The 20,922-nt window shown below is 40.7% G+C and overlaps 1 long non-coding RNA gene across 3 annotated transcripts in view; it reads left to right on the plus strand.

Moving 5' to 3' along the window:
• The first annotated feature begins 3,984 nt into the window (after positions 1–3,984).
• The window catches only part of LOC120441757, a 29,107-nt gene continuing 12,169 nt past the window's right edge, over positions 3,985–20,922 (plus strand). For all 3 annotated transcript variants that reach the window (XR_005614251.1, XR_005614250.1, XR_005614252.1), the window contains exon 1: positions 3,985–4,016. This is a non-coding gene — a long non-coding RNA (uncharacterized LOC120441757). The remainder of the gene's footprint in view (positions 4,017–20,922) is intronic.

Raw genomic sequence — 20,922 nt, forward strand, 5'->3', positions numbered from 1 at the left:
ATTGTTCATAATTCAGAACACTGTGTAAAAATAACAAAAAACAAAAAGTGAATGCATGTGTGAAAAGTGGTCTATAATGTAATGCTTCAAAGTGTGTTCATGCAAACATTGTCGGGTCTGCCGTGGTACAATGGGACTTCTGCTCATGAACCTGTGTGCACAGCGTCTGCAAATCGGCGCTGTACAAAGTAACTTCATCTTTACACAAAACTGTAAGCTGTCATCTGTGAAGCGTGAGCGGTGTTTGTTTTACCATAGTTCATGGTGGAGAATGGCTGCTCTTCTGAGTTTTGCTCTCTGTAGCCGTATGAATGGCAAACTACAGTGATTAGCAGCGGCATAGGCACACATAAAATTTCTTCTGAAATTTTCGCTTTCTAGTTATTATGTGTGCCTATGACAAGAGGCACACATATTACTATTCCTCGGATTTATTATTATTATTATTATTATTCTCCAGTTTCCGCCTGAAATTTTGCAGCTTAATCTCGCCCGCAGTTTTGAGACAAGCTTCATATATGTTACCTCATTTTGTGCGGCCGGATCTGGAATGGTGTGCTATGACTTTTGGTCTTTGTGAATTTTATAGTTTTTAAATATTAATATTTTAGTGAAATTTTCCCGCGCTCCTCTGCCGAACAGCTTTGACATTAGGGTTACATATGTTAGATCATTTTGTGCGGCTGGAGCTGGACTATTATGTCATGACTTTTGGTGTTCATGACTTTTATAGTTTTTAAATATTAATATTTTAGTGCAAATTTAGGCCAATTCATCTTTTGGCGCCAAATAAACAGACTTCATTTGTGGTGTGTTGGCTCTCTCCAGTGGTATGCCGGGAGTGGTACAGCCTGTGTACCCTTATTTGGATTACCGTAATGATGACAATTTCAACGGTGCGCACAGCGCCGCTGCTTTCAGGAGCCATTGGAATTTTTAAGGTTGCGCAAATCATTCAAAAGTTACGGTAATGCTTGGTGGAAAACTCAATATCCCACAATTCATAGCACGCCTCTACAGAGTGAACAATGGCGGCCACCACTTCGTTTTATATGTCTTTTATTCGTGTTTCTAGGTCACAAAATAAGCTTTTAAGATATTTTCAGGCGAGAATGTAGGTGTGTAAACTTCAAATATCTGCTTGTTTTATCAAGACATCCCATATTTAGCGACAGTGCTCTGACTACGTCGGTCCTGCCTGACAGCTAGCCGGCTACCTAGCTAGCTGCCGCACTTGGCTGCAAATGGATAGCGAGGGGACTCTCTCTCTCTCCTTTGACCTCCCCGGTCTCTCGCAAATGCTCGCATAGAATCGGAGTTACAGCTGGATGTGGAAAAAATAACTGAGTTGTTTGGTGGTGGAGCTACAACAGAGGGCAGCTACCCACCGGTGTGTGACAGAAAGGACATGCCGCCAACGAGACATATGAGGCCGTGCAGGCGATTGCTAACGCGGTGGTCAATCATGGATCAGGGAAAGCGAAGGCAGGAGCGTGAGGTGAACTGAATTTCAGGTAAGAAGTTATGAACTGCACTCTATTTGGGTCAGATATAAACAGAGTTTAGGTGTAGTTTATTTAGCAGCAGTTCTCTTATGTGTTGCTGATAGCCGGCTAGCTAGCTAGCGCCGCTAGCATAGTTAGCTCGCGCCGCTAGCAACCCTTCGTGAAAAAGCACCCAGTCTTGGCTTATATTGAAGCGGGTGAAACTCGTGTCAGCACCCGGTCGCTCTCTATTTGGGTCAGATATAAACCGAGTTTAGGTGTAGTTTATTTAGCAGCAGTTCTCTTATGTGTTGCTGATAGCCGGCTAGCTAGCTAGCGCCGCTAGCATAGTTAGCTCGCGCCGCTAGCAACCCTTCGTGAAAAAGCACCCAGGCTTGGCTTATATTGAGGCGGGTGAAACTCGTGTCAGCACCCGGTCGCTCTCTATTTGGGTCAGATATAAACCGAGTTTAGGTGTAATTTATTTTCGTTGACCTTTTACAATCATAATGCCACGGGTGTTTATATACAGCTGTGTGCACTAAGTTACTGACGTTGGACTTTATTTTATTCATTAGGGTTAGTTCATAGAGTTGCCGTGCCGTACAAACGGAATCGTCCCACATTCAGAGAAAACATTATGATTTATTCTGTCGTTCTGAAGCCTCCCTGTCATTCTCTCGCGTGTTGAAACGTCAATCATGAAACTGATCAATGATCGGCTGTTCGCTCTTATTTATCGCGCTAAACAACAGCAGCACGTTTAAGCTTGATCAGCTGTTGTTAGAATTCTTTTGATTTTAATTTCTAGTATCAGCTGATGTTTGCTGGAGCATGAAGATGAAATCAGGAGATGTCCTTACTGAATCATCAGAGCTGAACTGGTGATGGAGAAACAGGTTTACACTTTAGGTGACATGAATGAGTTGAAGGAAGTTATGAGTTGTTTCTGAGAGACAAAGACCAAGCTCCTTTTTGTGTAGCTGACAGCTGGTAACTGTGCAGGGGCGGATCTAGCAAAGCTTTTGGGGGAGCTAGGGCATTAACAGAGAAAGGTGGACACAAAGATATACTTTTCTTTCTTACTCTCATATAAAATATTTAGCTTTTATTAAATAGTTATCTGAATCTCACAACCAAAGTTTGTATAATAATACACAGGATTGGCTGTAGACCATTGTTCATAATTCAGAACACTGTGTAAAAATAACAAAAAACAAAAAGTGAATGCATGTGTGAAAAGTGGTCTATAATGTAATGCTTCAAAGTGTGTTCATGCAAACATTGTCGGGTCTGCCGTGGTACAATGGGACTTCTGCTCATGAACCTGTGTGCACAGCGCTGCTGCAAATCGGCGCTGTACAAAGTAACTTCATCTTTACACAAAACTGTAAGCTGTCATCTGTGAAGCGTGAGCGGTGTTTGTTTTACCATAGTTCATGGTGGAGAATGGCTGCTCTTCTGAGTTTTGCTCTCTGTAGCCGTATGAATGGCAAACTACAGTGATTAGCAGCGGCATAGGCACACATAAAATTTCTTCTGAAATTTTCGCTTTCTAGTTATTATTATTATTCTCCAGTTTCCGCCTGAAATTTTGCAGCGAATCTCGCCCGCAGTTTTGAGACAAGCTTCATATATGTTACCTCATTTTGTGCGGCTGGATCAGGAATGGTGTGCTATGACTTTTGGTGTTTATAACTATTATAGTTTTTAAATATTAATATTTTAGTGAAAATTTTCCCGCGCCTCTCTGCCTAACAGTTTTGACAATAGGGTTACATATGTTAGATCATTTTGTGCGGCTGGAGCTGGACTAGTATGGTATACACTTTTGGTGTTCATGACTTTTATAGTTTTTGAAATATTTAGATTTTAGTGCAAATTTAGGCCAATTTCCATAGAAACAGACTTTATTTGTGGTGGGTTGGCTCTCTCTAGTGGTATACCGGCAGTAGTACGGCCGAAATCTGTATGCTTGTTTTTAAACTCAATATCCCATAATGCATAGCGCCTCTGCCGAAGTTAAACAATGGCGGACACCTCTTCGTTTTAAACGTCTTTTATTCGTGTTTCTAGGTCACAAAATGAACTTTTAAGATATTTTCAGGCGAGAATGTAGGTGTGTAAACTTCAAATATCTGCTCGTTTGTCAAAACATCCCATATTATATCTGACGATGTTGCCGGCTAACTAGCTAGCGTGGCTAGCGGCGCTAGCTAGCGACCCTTCGAGCACCCGGGCTTGCCTTCAGTGAGACTGCTGACCATCACCTGTTCGCTCGCCAACAGACTGTCTTAGGTGGACTTATTTTTCGTTTATATGGGCCGATGATGCTGGTCGATGTGGAAATAATAACTGAGTTGTTTGGTCTTGGCTAACGCGCAGCTACAACAGAGAGCAGCTATCTACCGTGTGTGTCAGAAAAACATGCGGAATGAGACATACGAGACGGCGGGGGACCGCCGATCGACCGGTGGTAGATCGTGGATCAGGGAAACCTAAGGCAGGAGCGTGAGGTGAACTGAATTTCAGGTAAGAAGTTATGAATTGCACAGGAGTTTCTATAGAGCTGTGTGCGCGCTAAGTTACTGACGTTGAACTTTATTTTATTCATAACGGTTAGTCCGTAGAGTTGCCGTACAAACGGAATCGTCCCACATTCAGAGAAAATATTACGATTTATTCTGTCGTTATGAAGCCTCCCTGTCATTCTCTGGCCTGTTGCAACTTCAATCGTGAAACTGATCAACGATCGCTTTTTCGCTCTTGTTTATCGCGCTAAACAACAGCAGCACGTTTAAGCTTGATCAGCTGTTGTTAGAATTCATTTGATTTTAATTTTGCGGCTGGTCCAAACCAGGAGATGTCCTTACTGAATCATCAGAGCTGAACTGGTGATGGAGAAACAGGTTTACCCTTTACAGGGCTCGCAAAATCGCTAGCCCGACTTCCCGGGCTAGCGATTTTTCCAATCGGCTACCAAAATCCATCTCAGCCCCTGCCCGTCGGGCTATCATGGGAGGGAAAGATATGTCAATGCTTTTGCATTCTTTCGCAAATGTAGCTGAGTAATTATGTCATCGGCATCGATGAGCCACTGTCAATATGTGACACATTGAAATCGCGTTTGAATTTGCGCTTGTTTTTGCTTTCACTTTCACTTTGCGCTAACTGTGTGTAGAGAGCGACAGCACTAATTGGTAAGTCACAGATTAATTGCACACCAATTCCTCTGACATCGTCTTATCAATCGTTAGCTTACTATCAAACATGACAAGTGAAATCTCCTGCAGCAAGCTTAAACGTGATAGAGGTTGATTACGCAGAGAATTGCTGATCGTTATGTAAGTATGCATGTAAGAGCAGATGGATTTAAGCAGGTATTTTAGTTCTGCAGAGCCAAACAAGAGAGGTCAGGGTGAAGAAGGGGCAGCCAAAGATAAGCCAACCACAAAACGGAAAAGTTATGACAAATCAGACTATGAGGGAAAAAGAAAGCGCAGCTTTATGGTTTCATGGACTAAAGAATTTATGTGGCTGGAATACAACGAGCTAAATAACCTCATGTTCTGCCGGGTGTGTTGTGAGTTTCCCTCGATTTCTGAGTCGACAAGCGCCTTTGTTACTGGGACCAGTCATTTTAAGAAAGACCCCATCAGAACCCATGACAAATGCAAGAAATGCATTATTGCCCAGTCTGCAATATCTTTCCCAGAACAAACACCAATTGCAAGAAGCATACTAAAAATAAACCAAGCATAACAAGAAGTCCTGAAAAATCTGTTTAGAACAGCCTACTATGTTGCAAAGAGTGAACTACCACTGGCAAAATTTAGCAGTCTTTGCAAACTTCAAAAAGCAAATGGCCTAGATCTTGGTTGCACTTGCCTCTTACCTGTGATTTCAGTGGAAATGTCAAAAATAAGGATCTGACACAGACTGATTCCTGTTGTACAGTTCTTACAAGTTCATAGAAATTTGTTCAATTAGAACCAAATATTTGAGTTGATGATTGAAATTGTTGTTGTAATTTGTGTTTTAAATATTTTTAGATTGATGTTTTGTTTCCTTTACAATATTATACATTAAAGTATAATATTGTAAAGGAAACAAAACATCAATCAAAAAATTGTCCTTTTTTTTTTATTCGGGCTACTTAAATTTATTACCAAAAACTGAAGAGTGCCTCCCGAAGGGCTACCAGGGATTTTGAAATTTTGCGAGCCCTGCTTTAGGTGACATGAATGAGTTGAAGGAAGTTATGAACTGTTTCTCAGAGACAAATAAACACCCAGCTCCTGTTTTTGTGTAGCTGACAGCTGGTAACTGTGCAGGGGCGGATCTAGCAAAGCTTTTGCCAGGGGGCCAGGTAGGGCATTAACAGGGAAAGGGGGACACAAAGATATACTTTTCTTTCTTACTCTCGTATAAAATATTTAGCTTTTTATTAAATAGTTATCTGCATCTTACAACCAAAGTTTGTATAATAATACACAAGATTGGCTGTAGACCATTGTTAATCATTTACTGTGTAAAAATAACAAAAACAAAAAGTAAATGCAAAAGTGCATAAATATTTATTTTACGTGTTTGATGTGTGTGGCGGGCGTGGTCTGCAGTGCCGCTGCAGGGGAGGTGGACCCACGGGCGTAAAGTCTGTGCTCTTTCGGCTGTTTTTGGGTGTGTGTCGGGCTGTCAGTTGAAAAGCTACAGCCGGCTGTGTGGGTACACCAAGCATGTGTGAAAAGTGGTCCATAACGTAATGCTTCAAAGAGTGTTCATGCAAACATTGTCGGGTCTGCCGTGGTACAATGGGACTTCTGCTCATGAACCTGTGTGCACAGCATCTGCAAATCGGGCTGTGCAAAGTCACTTCATCTTTACCCAAAACTGTAAGCTGTCATCTGTGAGGCGCGAGCGGTGTTTGTTTTACCATAGTTCACGGTGGAGAATGGCTGCTCTTCTGAGTTTTGCTCTCTGTAGCCGTATGAATGTCAAACTACACTGATTCGCAGCGGCATAGGCACACATAAAATTTCTTCTGAAATTTTCGCTTTCTAGTTATGTGTGCCTATGCCAAGAGGCACACATATTACTATTCCTCGGATTTATTATTATTATTATTATTATTATTATTGTGTGGATGCTTTAGGCATCCACACTATTGAGTTCCTGTTTCTCTTTATTCTTTATTATTATTCTTCAAGTTGCTCCCGTTTTTTCGTTTTTTCGTCCGTTAACTACTTTCAATTTTTGGCCGATTTTCACCATTCAAATTTTAAACTATTCTGCTTTTTCTGCTAATTCCTGCTATGACTTTTGGTATTTTCTGCTCTTATACTTTTAAAATATTAAGCTTTTTTCCTTTAATTTGTCCCATTGAAATGAATGGGAAACTTCCATAATTCTGCTAAAACTTGCTTGTTTTTGAAACTTAACTACTTTTTCCTACTTTCACGTAGAACAACCATTCAAACTTTAAAATGTTCACAAATTATTGGGCTATTCATGAATGATTCAGCTTTTTCATATCTGTTACCGTTTTCATCTTATCCCTCTTTAAGTTTTGAGTTTCATTTTTGTGATTTTCACAAAATACATGCGTTGTTATGGTTGCTATGCAGTTGGTTCTAAGTGAGCCACTGTACCTTTGGCAATTTTCTCTTCATGTCCGAACAACTTCTTGCTACTCGCTCAGTTTTCACTCAACCCACACAAATTATACATCAAAACGTACGCATTTTTGCTGGCTTTCAGAAAATGTCACCATCATTGTTGTGAGATTTATAGAATTTTGGCAAATCTCCTCAGACCAACACAAAGTCGCAAAAACTCCATAGAAAGTCAATGGAGAGCTTGTTCAAAATCACCGCTTGATTTCTGTAATGAGAGGCATATTCGAATCGTCATATCTCCTTAACGAAGCAAAGTTAAGACATAAGGCTTGTCCCAGTATATCTTCAGACACTCCTGACGCTCACAATTCAAGAATTTCTTTCTCACCTATTACCATTTGGCCATGAATTGGGTTTGTTTGAGGGTAGGAAATTTGTCCCTCGCTCAGATTTCTTCAGATTTCAAACTCTGGAAATGAGGCACTTTTTTCTCTCGTCATATCTTTTGATGGATTTCCACAGAGACCTGAAAATTTCCATGACTGTTCACCAAAGCCTGCTGTCTCTTACGGTGAAAGAATGATATCAATACTCCAAATAGATTTAGAGTTAGAAAGCTTTGTTTGGGGGCAAGTCAAGGCAGTTTTCGCTTGCCTCTACTCAGTTATGGTGCATTAGAAGTCAAATATCTTTAATAATTCATATTTTAATGATAAATTGTAAACACTTTAAGATTCCCCCATCTCTTCTGAACAAAACGGTGTAAGAATGACCGTTCTAGCCCCTACGGTTAGGAAATTATGGCCATTTGTTTGAGAGGAATCCTCACTATGAGAAATACACTGCAGAAATCCTGTCTCTCTCTGTGCTGAGTGTGTAAAAACGGCTGCACCTGTTTTGGCGGGAAAAAGTACACAGCCTCTCTGATTGGTGGATTCAAATTTAGCAGCTCCCAGGCTGCTTGACTGACCTAGAAACTTGCTTGTCTCTCCCTATGTATGTGTGTGTGTGTGTGTGTGTGTGTGTGTGTGTGTGTGTGTGTGTGTGTGTGTGTGTGTGAGAGAGAGAAAGAGAGGCGAGACAGAGTTTTATGGGAGCATCTTATTGTATGATTTAAATTCAATATATTTAGACTGGTTGACTGAATTTGATCCTGTGTGTGTCTCTCTGTGCATGTGTGTTTCCATATGTTTCCATATTTGTGATTGTGTGACTGTTACACTTTTTTTGCTGAGTTTTTTTTTCATTTAACAAGTACATTTGAAGGACCCTTAGCATGTTCAGCATTTTTTCAGCTGTCCATTTTGCTTTTCCAATTTTTCTGTTTAAGTTATTACTATTGTGCTGAATCATACTATTTCTGCTATTTTATAAGATTTGTGCTAAATATAGTATTTCTACCCAGTATAGTATTTCTGATTAATTATAGTTTTTCTACCAAATCATATTACAGTATTTTTGCTTTTTATACCATTTTTATAGGATTTTTATATTGCTTAATATAGTATTTCTGCTTTTTATAGCATTTGTGCTTAATATAGTATTTCTGCTTTTTATAGGATTTGTGCTTAATACAGTATTTCTGCTAAATGTAGTATTTATGCTTAATCACACTATTACTATATATTTCTGCCAGCTTCCCAGCCAGCCAATCATATCTGAGGTCTGCAGTTTCTTCTCTCTCGTCATATCTCAGCGACGGATGTACAAAGAGTAATGAAAATCGCAGTCAAAGTACACCAAAGTCCGCTGATTCACCCAGTACAAGAATTATGCTCCTAGTCCACCTAGTTTTGGAGTTACACGACGTTTTGTAACTCCAAAAAACGGCGCTCTTTGCCTCACACCGCGATCTAATTCTGACTGCTCATCACCCTGTTTCCCAAGAGCTCACTGTCTTTCCCAGTGGCGCAGCTGGTAATGACACAGGTCTGCAACCCAAAGGTCGTGGGTTCAATTACACCTTGGACAACATGTTTTTTGCCCTACAAATTAATACACTATCACAGACCACTAATTCATATTCATCATTTATTACAATTCTCAAAACTTTTTACCAGCTTTTCTAATATGGACCTCAGATTCTTCTTAACACTCCATGGCACAAATACTCTTCCCTTTAGGCTCTGTGAATGTGTGTGTGTATCAATATTTCTCCCATTTTAAAGTATTACTCCTCCATAATTGGATTTCTCTTAAATCAAAGTACTTTTACTACATCTTTGTACTTCTGCTCAATCATAGTATTTCTGCTAAATCATGGTTTTTGTGCCAAGTCATCAGAATCATGTTTATTGGCCAAGTATATGTGCAGACAAATACAAGGAATTTGGTTCCGGTAGATGGTGGCTCTCGAGCACAGCAATGTAAATCTCACACACACACACACACACACACCCACACACACACGTATCTATATATACATTACACATGCATACACATACATACACAAAGCTGTGTAAACCGACTATAAATAACTAATCTAAACGTATATACATAAAATACAGAAATGAAATGAGGTGGAATGAATACTACAGAATGTACATAAGGTGCAGTTGCAGTCTGGCAGTGGGAGCAGTGTGACAGTTCAACTGTTTAGAAGGGAGATGGCGAGGGAAAGAAACTGTTCCTGTGTCGGGTGGTCCTGGTCTGCAGGCTTCTGTACCGTCTGCCAGAGGGCAGCAGATCAAAAAGTCTGTGTCCAGGGTGTGAGGGGTCTGTGATGATTTCCCTGCCCGTTTCCTGGTTCTTGAGAGGTACAGATCCTGGATGGAGGGCAGGGGCGCCGATGATCCTTTCTGCTGCCCGTACAGTCCGCTGCAGTCTGCACCTGTCCTGTTTAGTGGCTGCACCATACCAGACTGTGATGGAGGAGCACAGGACAGACTCAATGACTGCAGTGTAGAACTGGATCAGCAGCTCCTGTGGAAGACTGTACTTCCCAGTTGTCTCAGGAAGTACATCCTCTACTGGGTCTTTTTGAGGATGGAGTTGTTGGTCTCCCACTTCAGGTCCTGGGAGATGGTGGTACCCAGCAACTTGAAGATCTCCACAGTCGACACAGGGCTGTCTGATATGATGAGGGGGGGCAGAGTTGAGGATGTCTCCTGAAGTCCACTGTCATCTCTACAGTTTTAAGAGTGTTCAGCTCCAGATTGTGCTGACTGCACCAGAGTACCAGCCGCTCAACTCATCATAACATTTGTGTTATGTTATAGTATTACTACTAAGTGGAGGAATTTCTGTCATGTTACAGTATATGTGCTGATTACAGTATTTCTGCCAAATATAGTATTTCTGATTAATTATAGTTTTTCTACCAAATCATATTACAGTATTTTTGCTTTTTATACCATTTTATAGGATTTTTATATTGCTTAATATAGTATTTCTGCTTTTTATAGGATTTGTGCTTAATATAGTATTTCTGCTTTTTATAGGATTTGTGCTTAATACAGTATTTCTGCTAAATGTAGTATTTATGCTTAATCACACTATTACTATATATTTCTGCCAGCTTCCCAGCCAGCCAATCATATCTGAGGTCTGCCGTTTCTTCTCTCGTCATATCTCAGCGACGGATGTACAAAGAGTAATGAAAATCGCAGTCAAAGTACACCAAAGTCCGCTGATTCACCCAGTACAAGAATTATGCTTCTAGTCCACCTAGTTTTGGAGTTACACGACGTTTTGTAACTCCAAAAAACGGCGCTCTTTGCGTCTCACCGCGATCTAATTCTGACTGCTCATCACCCCGTTTCCCAAGAGCTCACTGTCTTTCCCAGTGGCGCAGCTGGTAAGGAAATTATAGCCATTTGTTTGAGAGGAGTCCTCACTATGAAAAATAGACTGCACAAATCCTGTCTCTGTGTTGCGTGTGTGTAAAAACAGGTGCACCTGTTTTGGCGGGAAAAAGTACATAGCCTTTCTGATTGGTGGATTCAAATTAAGCAGCTCCAGGCTTTTTGACCCACCTAGAAACATACAGGAAACACTGTATGTACAGCCCCTGTTTGTTCACTTGCTTCTGCTGCTGCTGCGTGTGTGTGTGTGTGTGTGTGTGTGTGTGTGTGTGTGTGTGTGTGTGTGTCTGTATGACAGAGAGTGAGAGAGAGAGAGAGAGAGCCTTTTATGGGTGTATCTTATTGTGTGATTTAAAATCAATATATTTACACTGGTTGATTGAATTGGATCCTGTGTGTGTCTCTGTGCATGTGTGTTTCCATATATGGGGGCGATCGTGGCTCAAAAGTTGGGAGTTCGCCTTGTAATCGGAAGGTTACCGGTTCGAGGCCCGGCTCGGACAGTCTCGGTCGTTGTGTCTTTGGGCAAGACACTTCACTCGTTGTCTACTGGTGGTGGTCAGAGGGCCTGGTGGCGCCAGTGTCAAGCAGCCTCGCCTCTGTCAGTGCGCCCCAGGGTGGCTGTGGCTACAATGTAGCTTGCCATCACCAGTGTGTGAATGGGTGAATGACTGGATATGTAAAGAGCTTTGGGGTCCTTAGGGACCATAAAAGCGCTTATATAAATACAGGCCATTTACCATGTCCATATTTGTAATTGTGCAAGTTATTACTATTATGCTAAATTACAGTATTTCTGCTACTTTTCGGTGTTTGTGCTAAATACAGTATTTCTGCTAAATCTTAGTATTATTGCTTAATCATATTATTTGAGCAAAATCATAGTATTTGAGCATATTCTTTCTATTTGTGCCATAGCATAATATATTTGCTGAATTACAGCATTTCTGCTATGTTGTAGTATTTGTCCTAAATCACAGTATTTGTGCAATGTTTAGGTATTTTTGTTTAAATAAAGTATCTATGTAATCTTGTACCATGTTTGCTAAAATCCTGTATTTCTGAAAAGTTATCTTGTTTCTGCTAAGTTACAATATTTATTCTAATTTCTGCTGCTAAGTTCTGCTATGTTATTGTATTTCTGCCAAGTATTATGTTTTCTTTACGTTATTGCAGTTCTGCTAAGTAATTACATTTTGCTAAGTTCTTATGCTTCTGCAAAGTTATTACAATTTTTGCAAAGGTTTTACAACTTCTGCAACTTTTCAGCTTTTTCAGCTAGTTTCAGCTGACAGCTTCAGCTTTACAGCATCCACACTGCATTTTCGCAGGAAATGCAAATTTTTCTAGTTATTATTATTCTCCAGTTTCCGCCTGAAATTTTGCAGCGAATCTCGCCCCGCAGTTTTGAGACAAGCTTCATATATGTTACCTCATTTTGTGCGGCTGGATCAGGAATGGTGTGCTATGACTTTTGGTGTTTATAACTATTATAGTTTTTTAAATATTAATATTTTAGTGAAAATTTTCCCGCGCCTCTCTGCCTAACAGTTTTGACAATAGGGTTACATATGTTAGATCATTTTGTGCGGCTGGAGCTGGACTAGTATGGTATACACTTTTGGTGTTCATGACTTTTATAGTTTTTGAAATATTTAGATTTTAGTGCAAATTTAGGCCAATTTCCATAGAAACAGACTTTATTTGTGGTGGGTTGGCTCTCTCTAGTGGTATACCGGGAGTAGTACGGCCGAAATCTGTATGCTTGTTTTTAAACTCAATATCCCATAATGCATAGCACGCCTCTGCCGAGTTCAACAATGGCAGACACCTCTTCGTTTTAAACGTCTTTTATTCGTGTTTCTAGGTCACAAAATGAACTTTTAAGATATTTTCAGGCGAGAATGTAGGTGTGTAAACTTCAAATATCTGCTCGTTTTGTCAAAACATCCCATATTATATCTGACGATGTTGCCGGCTAACTAGCTAGCGTGGCTAGCGCCGCTAGCTAGCGCCGCTAGCGACCCTTCGAGCACCCGGGCTTGCCTTCAGTGAGACTGCTGACCATCACCTGTTCGCTCGCCAACAGACTATCTTAGGTGGACTTATTTTTCGTTTATATGGGCCGATGATGCTGGTCGATGTGGAAATAATAACTGAGTTGTTTGGTCTTGGCTAACGCGCAGCAGCTACAACAGAGAGCAGCTATCTACACGGTGTGTGTCAGAAAACATGTGGGAACGAGACATAGGAGGCGGCGAGGGGACCGCCGATCGACCGGTGGTAGATCGTGGATCAGGCAAACCTAAGGCAGGAGCATGAGGTGAACTGAATTTCAGGTAAGAAGTTATGAATTGCACAGGAGTTTCTATAGAGCTGTGTGCGCGCTAAGTTACTGACGTTGAACTTTATTTTATTCATAACGGTTAGTCCGTAGAGTTGCCGTGACAAACGGAATCGTCCCACATTCAGAGAAAATATTACGATTTATTCTGTCGTTATGAAGCCTCCCCTGTCATTCTCTGGCCTGTTGCAACTTCAATCGTGAAACTGATCAACGATCGGCTTTTCGCTCTTGTTTATCGCGCTAAACAACAGCAGCACGTTTAAGCTTGATCAGCTGTTGTTAGAATTCATTTGATTTTAATTTTGCGGCTGGTCCAAACCAGGAGATGTCCTTACTGAATCATCAGAGCTGAACTGGTGATGGAGAAACAGGTTTACCCTTTACAGGTTTTCGCAAAATCGCTAGCCCGACTTCCCGGGCTAGCGATTTTTCCAATCGGGCTACCAAAATCCATCTCAGCCCCTGCCCGTCGGGCTATCATGGGAGGAAAGATATGTCAATGCTTTTGCATTCTTTCGCAAATGTAGCTGAGTAATTATGTCATCGGCATCGATGAGCCACTGTCAATATGTGACACATTGAAATCGCGTTTGAATTTGCTTTCACTTTCACTTTGCGCTAACTGTGTGTAGAGAGCGACAGCACTAATTGGTAAGTCACAGATTAATTGCACACCAATTCCTCTGACATCGTCTTATCAATCGTTAGCTTACTATCAAACATGACAAGTGAAATCTCCTGCAGCAAGCTTAAACGTGATAGAGGCTGATTACGCAGAGAATTGCTGATCGTTATGTAAGTATGCATGTAAGAGCAGATGGATTTAAGCAGGTATTTTAGTTCTGCAGAGCCAAACAAGAGAGGTCAGGGTGAAGAAAGGGCAGCCAAAGAAAAGCCAACCACAAAACGGAAAAGTTATGACAAATCAGACTATGAGGGAAAAGAAAGCGCAGCTTTATGGTTTCATGGACTAAAGAATTTATGTGGCTGGAATACGACGAGCTAAATAACCTCATGTTCTGCCGGGTGTGTTGTGAGTTTCCCTCGATTTCTGAGTCGACAAGCGCCTTTGTTACTGGGACCAGTCATTTTAAGAAAGACCCCATCAGAACCCATGACAAATGCAAGAAATGCATTATTGCCCAGTCTGCAATATCTTTCCCAGAACAAACACCAATTGCAAAAAGCATACTAAAAATAAACCAAGCATAACAAGAAGTCCTGAAAATCTGTTTAGAACAGCCTACTATGTTGCAAAGAGTGAACTACCACTGGCAAAATTTAGCAGTCTTTGCAAACTTCAAAAAGCAAATGGCCTAGATCTTGGTTGCACTTGCCTCTTACCTGTGATTTCAGTGGAAATGTCAAAAATAAGGATCTGACACAGACTGATTCCTGTTGTACAGTTCTTACAAGTTCATAGAAATTTGTTCAATTAGAACCAAATATTTGAGTTGATGATTGAAATTGTTGTTGTAATTTGTGTTTTAAATATTTTTAGATTGATGTTTGAGTTTCCTTTACAATATTATACTTTAATGTATAATATTGTAAAGGAAACAAAACATCAATCAAAAATTGTCCTCTTTTTTTTTTATTCGGCTACTTAAATTTATTACCAAAACTGAAGAGTGCCTCCCAAGGGCTACCAGGGATTTTGAAATTTTGCGAGCCCTGCTTTAGGTGACATGAATGAGTTGAAGGAAGTTATGAACTGTTTCTCAGAGACAAATAAACACCCAGCTCCTGTTTTTGTGTAGCTGACAGCTGGTAACTGTGCAGGGGCGGATCTAGCAAAGCTTTTGCCAGGGGCCAGGTAGGGCATTAACAGGGAAAGGGGACACAAAGATATACTTTTCTTTCTTACTCGTATAAAATATTTAGCTTTTTATTAAATAGTTATCTGCATCTTACAACCAAAGTTTGTATAATAATACACAAGATTGGCTGTAGACCATTGTTAATCATTTACTGTGTAAAATAACAAAAACAAAAAGTAAATGCAAAAGTGCATAAATATTTATTTTACGTGTTTGATGTGTGTGGCGGGCGTGGTCTGCAGTGCCGCTGCAGGGGAGGTGGACCCACGGGCGTAAAGTCTGTGCTCTTTTCGGCTGTTTTTTGGTGTGTGTCGGGCTGTCAGTTGAAAAGCTACAGCCGGCTGTGTGGGTACACCAAGCATGTGTGAAAAGTGGTCCATAACGTAATGCTTCAAAGAGTGTTCATGCAAACATTGTCGGGTCTGCCGTGGTACAATGGGACTTCTGCTCATGAACCTGTGTGCACAGCATCTGCAAATCGGGCTGTGCAAAGTCACTTCATCTTTACCCAAAACTGTAAGCTGTCATCTGTGAGGCGCGAGCGGTGTTTGTTTTACCATAGTTCACGGTGGAGAATGGCTGCTCTTCTGAGTTTTGCTCTCTGTAGCCGTATGAATGTCAAACTACACTGATTCGCAGCGGCATAGGCACACATAAAATTTCTTCTGAAATTTTCGCTTTCTAGTTATTATTATTATTCTCCAGTTTCCGCCTGAAATTTTGCAGCGAATCTCGCCCCTGCAGTTTTGAGACAAGCTTCATATATGTTACCTCATTTTGTGCGGCCGGATCTGGAATGGTGTGCTATGACTTTTGGTCTTTGTGAATTTTATAGTTTTTAAATATTAATATTTTAGTGAAAATTTTCCCGCGCTCCTCTGCCGAACAGCTTTGACATTAGGGTTACATATGTTAGATCATTTTGTGCGGCTGGAGCTGGACTATTATGTCATGACTTTTGGTGTTCATGACTTTTATAGTTTTTAAATATTAATATTTTAGTGCAAATTTAGGCCAATTCATCTTTTGGCGCCAAATAAACAGACTTCATTTGTGGTGTGTTGGCTCTCTCTAGTGGTATGCCGGGAGTGGTACAGCCTGTCTACCCTTATTTGGATTACCGTAATGATGACAATTTCAGCGGTGCGCACAGCGTCGCTGCTTTCAGGAGCCATTGGAATTTTTAAGGTTGCGCAAATCATTCAAAAGTTACGGTAATGCTTGGTGGAAAACTCAATATCCCACAATTCATAGCACGCCTCTACAGAGTGAACAATGGCGGCCACCACTTCGTTTTATATGTCTTTTATTCGTGTTTCTAGGTCACAAAATAAGCTTTTAAGATATTTTCAGGCGAGAATGTAGGTGTGTAAACTTCAAATATCTGCTTGTTTTATCAAGACATCCCATATTTAGCGACAGTGCTCTGACTACGTCGGTCCTGCCTGACAGCTAGCCGGCTACCTAGCTAGCTGCCGCGACTTGGCTGCAAATGGATAGCGAGGGACTCTCTCTCTCCTTTCACCTCCCGGTCTCTCGCAAATGCTCGCATAGAATCGGAGTTACAGCTGGATGTGGAAAAAATAACTGAGTTGTTTGGTGGTGGAGCTACAACAGAGGGCAGCTACCCACCGGTGTGTGACAGAAAGGACATGCCGCCAACGAGACATATGAGGCCGGGCAGGCGATTGCTAACGCGGTGGTCAATCATGGATCAGGGAAAGCGAAGGCAGGAGCGCGTGAGGTGAACTGAATTTCAGGTAAGAAGTTATGAACTGCACTCTATTTGGGTCAGATATAAACAGAGTTTAGGTGTAGTTTATTTAGCAGCAGTTCTCTTATGTGTTGCTGATAGTCGGTTAGCTAGCTAGCGCCGCTAGCATAGTTAGCTCGCGCCGCTAGCAACCCTTCGTGAAAAAGCACCCAGTCTTGGCTTATATTGAAGCGGGTGAAACTCGTGTCAGCACCGGTCGCTCTCTATTTGGGTCAGATATAAACTGAGTTTAGGTGTAATTTATTTTCGTTGACCTTTACAATCGTAATGCCACGGTGTTTATATACAGCTGTGTGCGCACTAAGTTACTGACGTTGGACTTTATTTTATTCATTAGGGTTAGTTCATAGAGTTGCCGTGCCGCATAAACGGAATCGCCCCACATTCAGAGAAAACATTATGATTTATTCTGTCGTTACGAAGCCTCCCCTGTCATTCTCTCGCGTGTTGAACGCGTCAATCATGAAACTGATCAATGATCGGCTGTTCGCTCTTATTTATCGCGCTAAACAACAGCAGCACGTTTAAGCTTGATCAGCTGTTGTTAGAATTCTTTTGATTTTAATTTCTAGTATCAGCTGATGTTTGCTGGAGCATGAAGATGAAATCAGGAGATGTCCTTACTGAATCATCAGAGCTGAACTGGTGATGGAGAAACAGGTTTACACTTTAGGTGACATGAATGAGTTGAAGGGAAGTTATGAGTTGTTTCTGAGAGACAAAGACCAAGCTCCTTTTTTGTGTAGCTGACAGCTGGTAACTGTGCAGGGGCGGATCTAGCAAAGCTTTTAGGGGGGAGCTAGGGCATTAACAGAGAAAGGTGGACACAAAGATATACTTTTCTTTCTTACTCTCATATAAAATATTTAGCTTTTATTAAATAGTTATCTGAATCTCACAACCAAAGTTTGTATAATAATACACAGGATTGGCTGTAGACCATTGTTCATAATTCAGAACACTGTGTAAAATAACAAAAACAAAAAGTGAATGCATGTGTGAAAAGTGGTCTATAATGTAATGCTTCAAAGTGTGTTCATGCAAACATTGTCGGGTCTGCCGTGGTACAATGGGACTTCTGCTCATGAACCTGTGTGCACAGCGTCTGCAAATCGGCGCTGTACAAAGTAACTTCATCTTTACACAAAACTGTAAGCTGTCATCTGTGAAGCGTGAGCGGTGTTTGTTTTTACCATAGTTCATGGTGGAGAATGGCTGCTCTTCTGAGTTTTGCTCTCTGTAGCCGTATGAATGGCAAACTACAGTGATTAGCAGCGGCATAGGCACACATAAAATTTCTTCTGAAATTTTCGCTTTCTAGTTCTCATTTAAAATGTCTGGCTGTTGTTAAATAATTATCTGAAGCTTACAACCCAAGTTTTTATCTGACGTAAAATGAATAGAAATCATACATTTACCAACAAGACAGTGTACATCACTGTTACAACAGTGTTTGTTTTCATTCAAAGGCTTTATGGCTTTAATATCTGGGGGGCCGGTCTTTAGTCAAAATGCATCCATAGACTCAAGACACAATGCATTTTTGGGACTTTCAGGTGTATGGACCAATGTTTTATTTTCTGATCAAACCAGAAAGCTTTAATGAGCAGCTAGATTTGTCTCGCATTAACTGGCTGAGTTAATGCCAGTTAATGCGACATCGAAGCAGCTGGAATCCACAGCTGTGTGTGTTCATGGAGCTTGCATTTTCACCTGCTGGACATCACTACCTGACAAGTTTAACTGTCTTCAGAACATTGCAGAGGCCTTATTGACAGTATTTGGCTCTACATATCTGTGTGAGCAGATTTTTTCTCACATGAGTGTCCTCAGGTAGCCATTTGAATGTTGGACACTCGGAGACCTGTGTCTCTGAGTGGGAGACCAGTGATCACATTAACATGTGTGTCTCTGTATTAACAAACATACCATATTGGCCCAGTTTATTTTTCTTATCACTGTTGTGAGGAGACCATAAATAGCATTTGTATTTTCTGTTGTACAGTTCATTTTCTGTTATGGAGTTCTTGTTATGGATAAAAAGTGTCTTTTTTTTGTTTCAAAATAGCTGATAACTATTCGCTGATAGCTGCCAACATTTGCAAACAAATATAATTCTATAAAGTGGTAATGTGTAACTGTTCATATAGAGCGTTATTAAATTTATTGCTAATGCAATCATATGGCACACTGACTTCTGAGGAAATTTTAAATGGCACTTGCCATCAGAAAGGTTGCCTACCCCTGGATTATGACTACATCAGTGTATAACAGACTATGGATGTTTTTTGGACTGAGCTGGTCTCTTTCCTTCAATGTTGTCCAGCATTGTTAACAACACTGGTTCATACTGCCTGCCTTTCTAAAAGACAAAGAGAGACAGAAAGAAATGCTGTGCATGTTTATGAGGATCTTTGTGCACCTGCACCCCATGGAGACTGCAGAGATAGAGTCAATCAGTGGCAGAGAGAATCACAGCTTATTTCAGGATTCTGTGGGGTCCATAAACTGCTTGCAGATTAAGTTTAATGTTCACGGCGGACCAAAATAACCCTGAAGCTACTGGGAAATGTCCCAGTGCTCCTGATCGTCAGCCTGCTCTGTCCGTGGAAACGTCCCTACTGTGTGGTAATTCATTTAGTCCAGGAAGTGGCAATAACTCTGGGCTGCATGGATGGCAAGAGAACGATCAACTGAAAGAATAGCTCAGACTACCACAAGCACAAAAGGAAACCAAAATGAACAGAAACTCGCTCAGGTATGGGACCATGAACTGTTTCAATTTCTAAATTGTAAATAATTAACGTGAGCCAGCTCATTTTAATCTGTGTGAATTTAACATTGAGCTCGTTCTTGCTATGTCTGTACACATCTCCTGTGGCTTTATAAACTAGCTTAGTTTGCTTTTTTTTATAAAGCTTCCAAGTCCAAGATTCTAACAGACTGTCTGTAACGCACTGGACAATTCTCCATTCCTCCAACAATTGTCCCCGTGTATGCCACTTTTGTGTGTGTATGTGTGAGGGGGGTCATTTTTGTCATTACTTTTAATTGCTTCTTTTTTCCCTCATCCTCTACGTTTTCATCACAGATGGCTGCCTTGGCCTGAGCCTGGATCTGCCATGGATCTTTTCTGTTAAGAGAGCTCTTTTTCTCCCTACTGCTTCTCAGTGCTTGCTCATAGGACTTTGTCTTATTGTTGAAGTTCTGTCTCTAATATGGTACTGTAGGACCCACAATAATCATCGACAGAAAACACAATGCACAAGCAGAGATACTGTTTGTAGCTTCGATGTGGGGGCAAATTTACTCTATACAACTGCTGAGCTGCAAATTTACACCAGCTCATTAATTCATTAATCCAGTGGTTCTGCAACAAAAGCCTGTCCAGCCCTGGACCAGCATTGTCACTGCTTTTATTGTTAGCCTGTAGCCACAGTGGAATTGGTGGTAAACACAAAGCGCAGCTTCACAAAAAAATAAACAAATAAAAAATTACATTCCTCGAAAGAAAATTTACATTTTTCAGACAAGGCCTTCCAAGAGCACTCCTGGCACTGTATTTATGAAATGGCATGTGAGACTGTGCTGCTGGCATCTCCATTGTTTTTGACACAGTGTAATTTGAGTGACTCACCTCTTCACCAGGAGAAGAGGACAGATCAAAGAGGAGAAAAGATACTGGTGCAACATCAGATTGAATCTGATTATATACTCCGGGAGACCGATTGACAAACTATGAGTACTAGTTAGCATAATTATCTGGTTGTATATATAAAAGCAGTATCCAATAAAGAGCTTTTCCCAATCTTTCCCTCTTAAAGCCTATCAGTTAATCTTTTTTGAATGATGCTTCTCAGTGATCTAAAAAAAAACGGCTCATTTGATTTACATTACAAAAATGTTATAAGAACCAGAAAAAACCCTCTGTGTTCACTACATGAACTGACAAAAAACAAGAAGCATTGTCAGTAATATCAATACATACATAGTTTACATGCACTCATCATATATATACATATGTATATATATATATATATATATCATGGTAAATTTGGGTTTTAAAAGATTTCTTTAAA

This window comes from Oreochromis aureus, linkage group 9, assembly GCF_013358895.1.
Source record: "Oreochromis aureus strain Israel breed Guangdong linkage group 9, ZZ_aureus, whole genome shotgun sequence".
NCBI classification, from domain to species: Eukaryota; Metazoa; Chordata; class Actinopteri; order Cichliformes; family Cichlidae; genus Oreochromis; species Oreochromis aureus.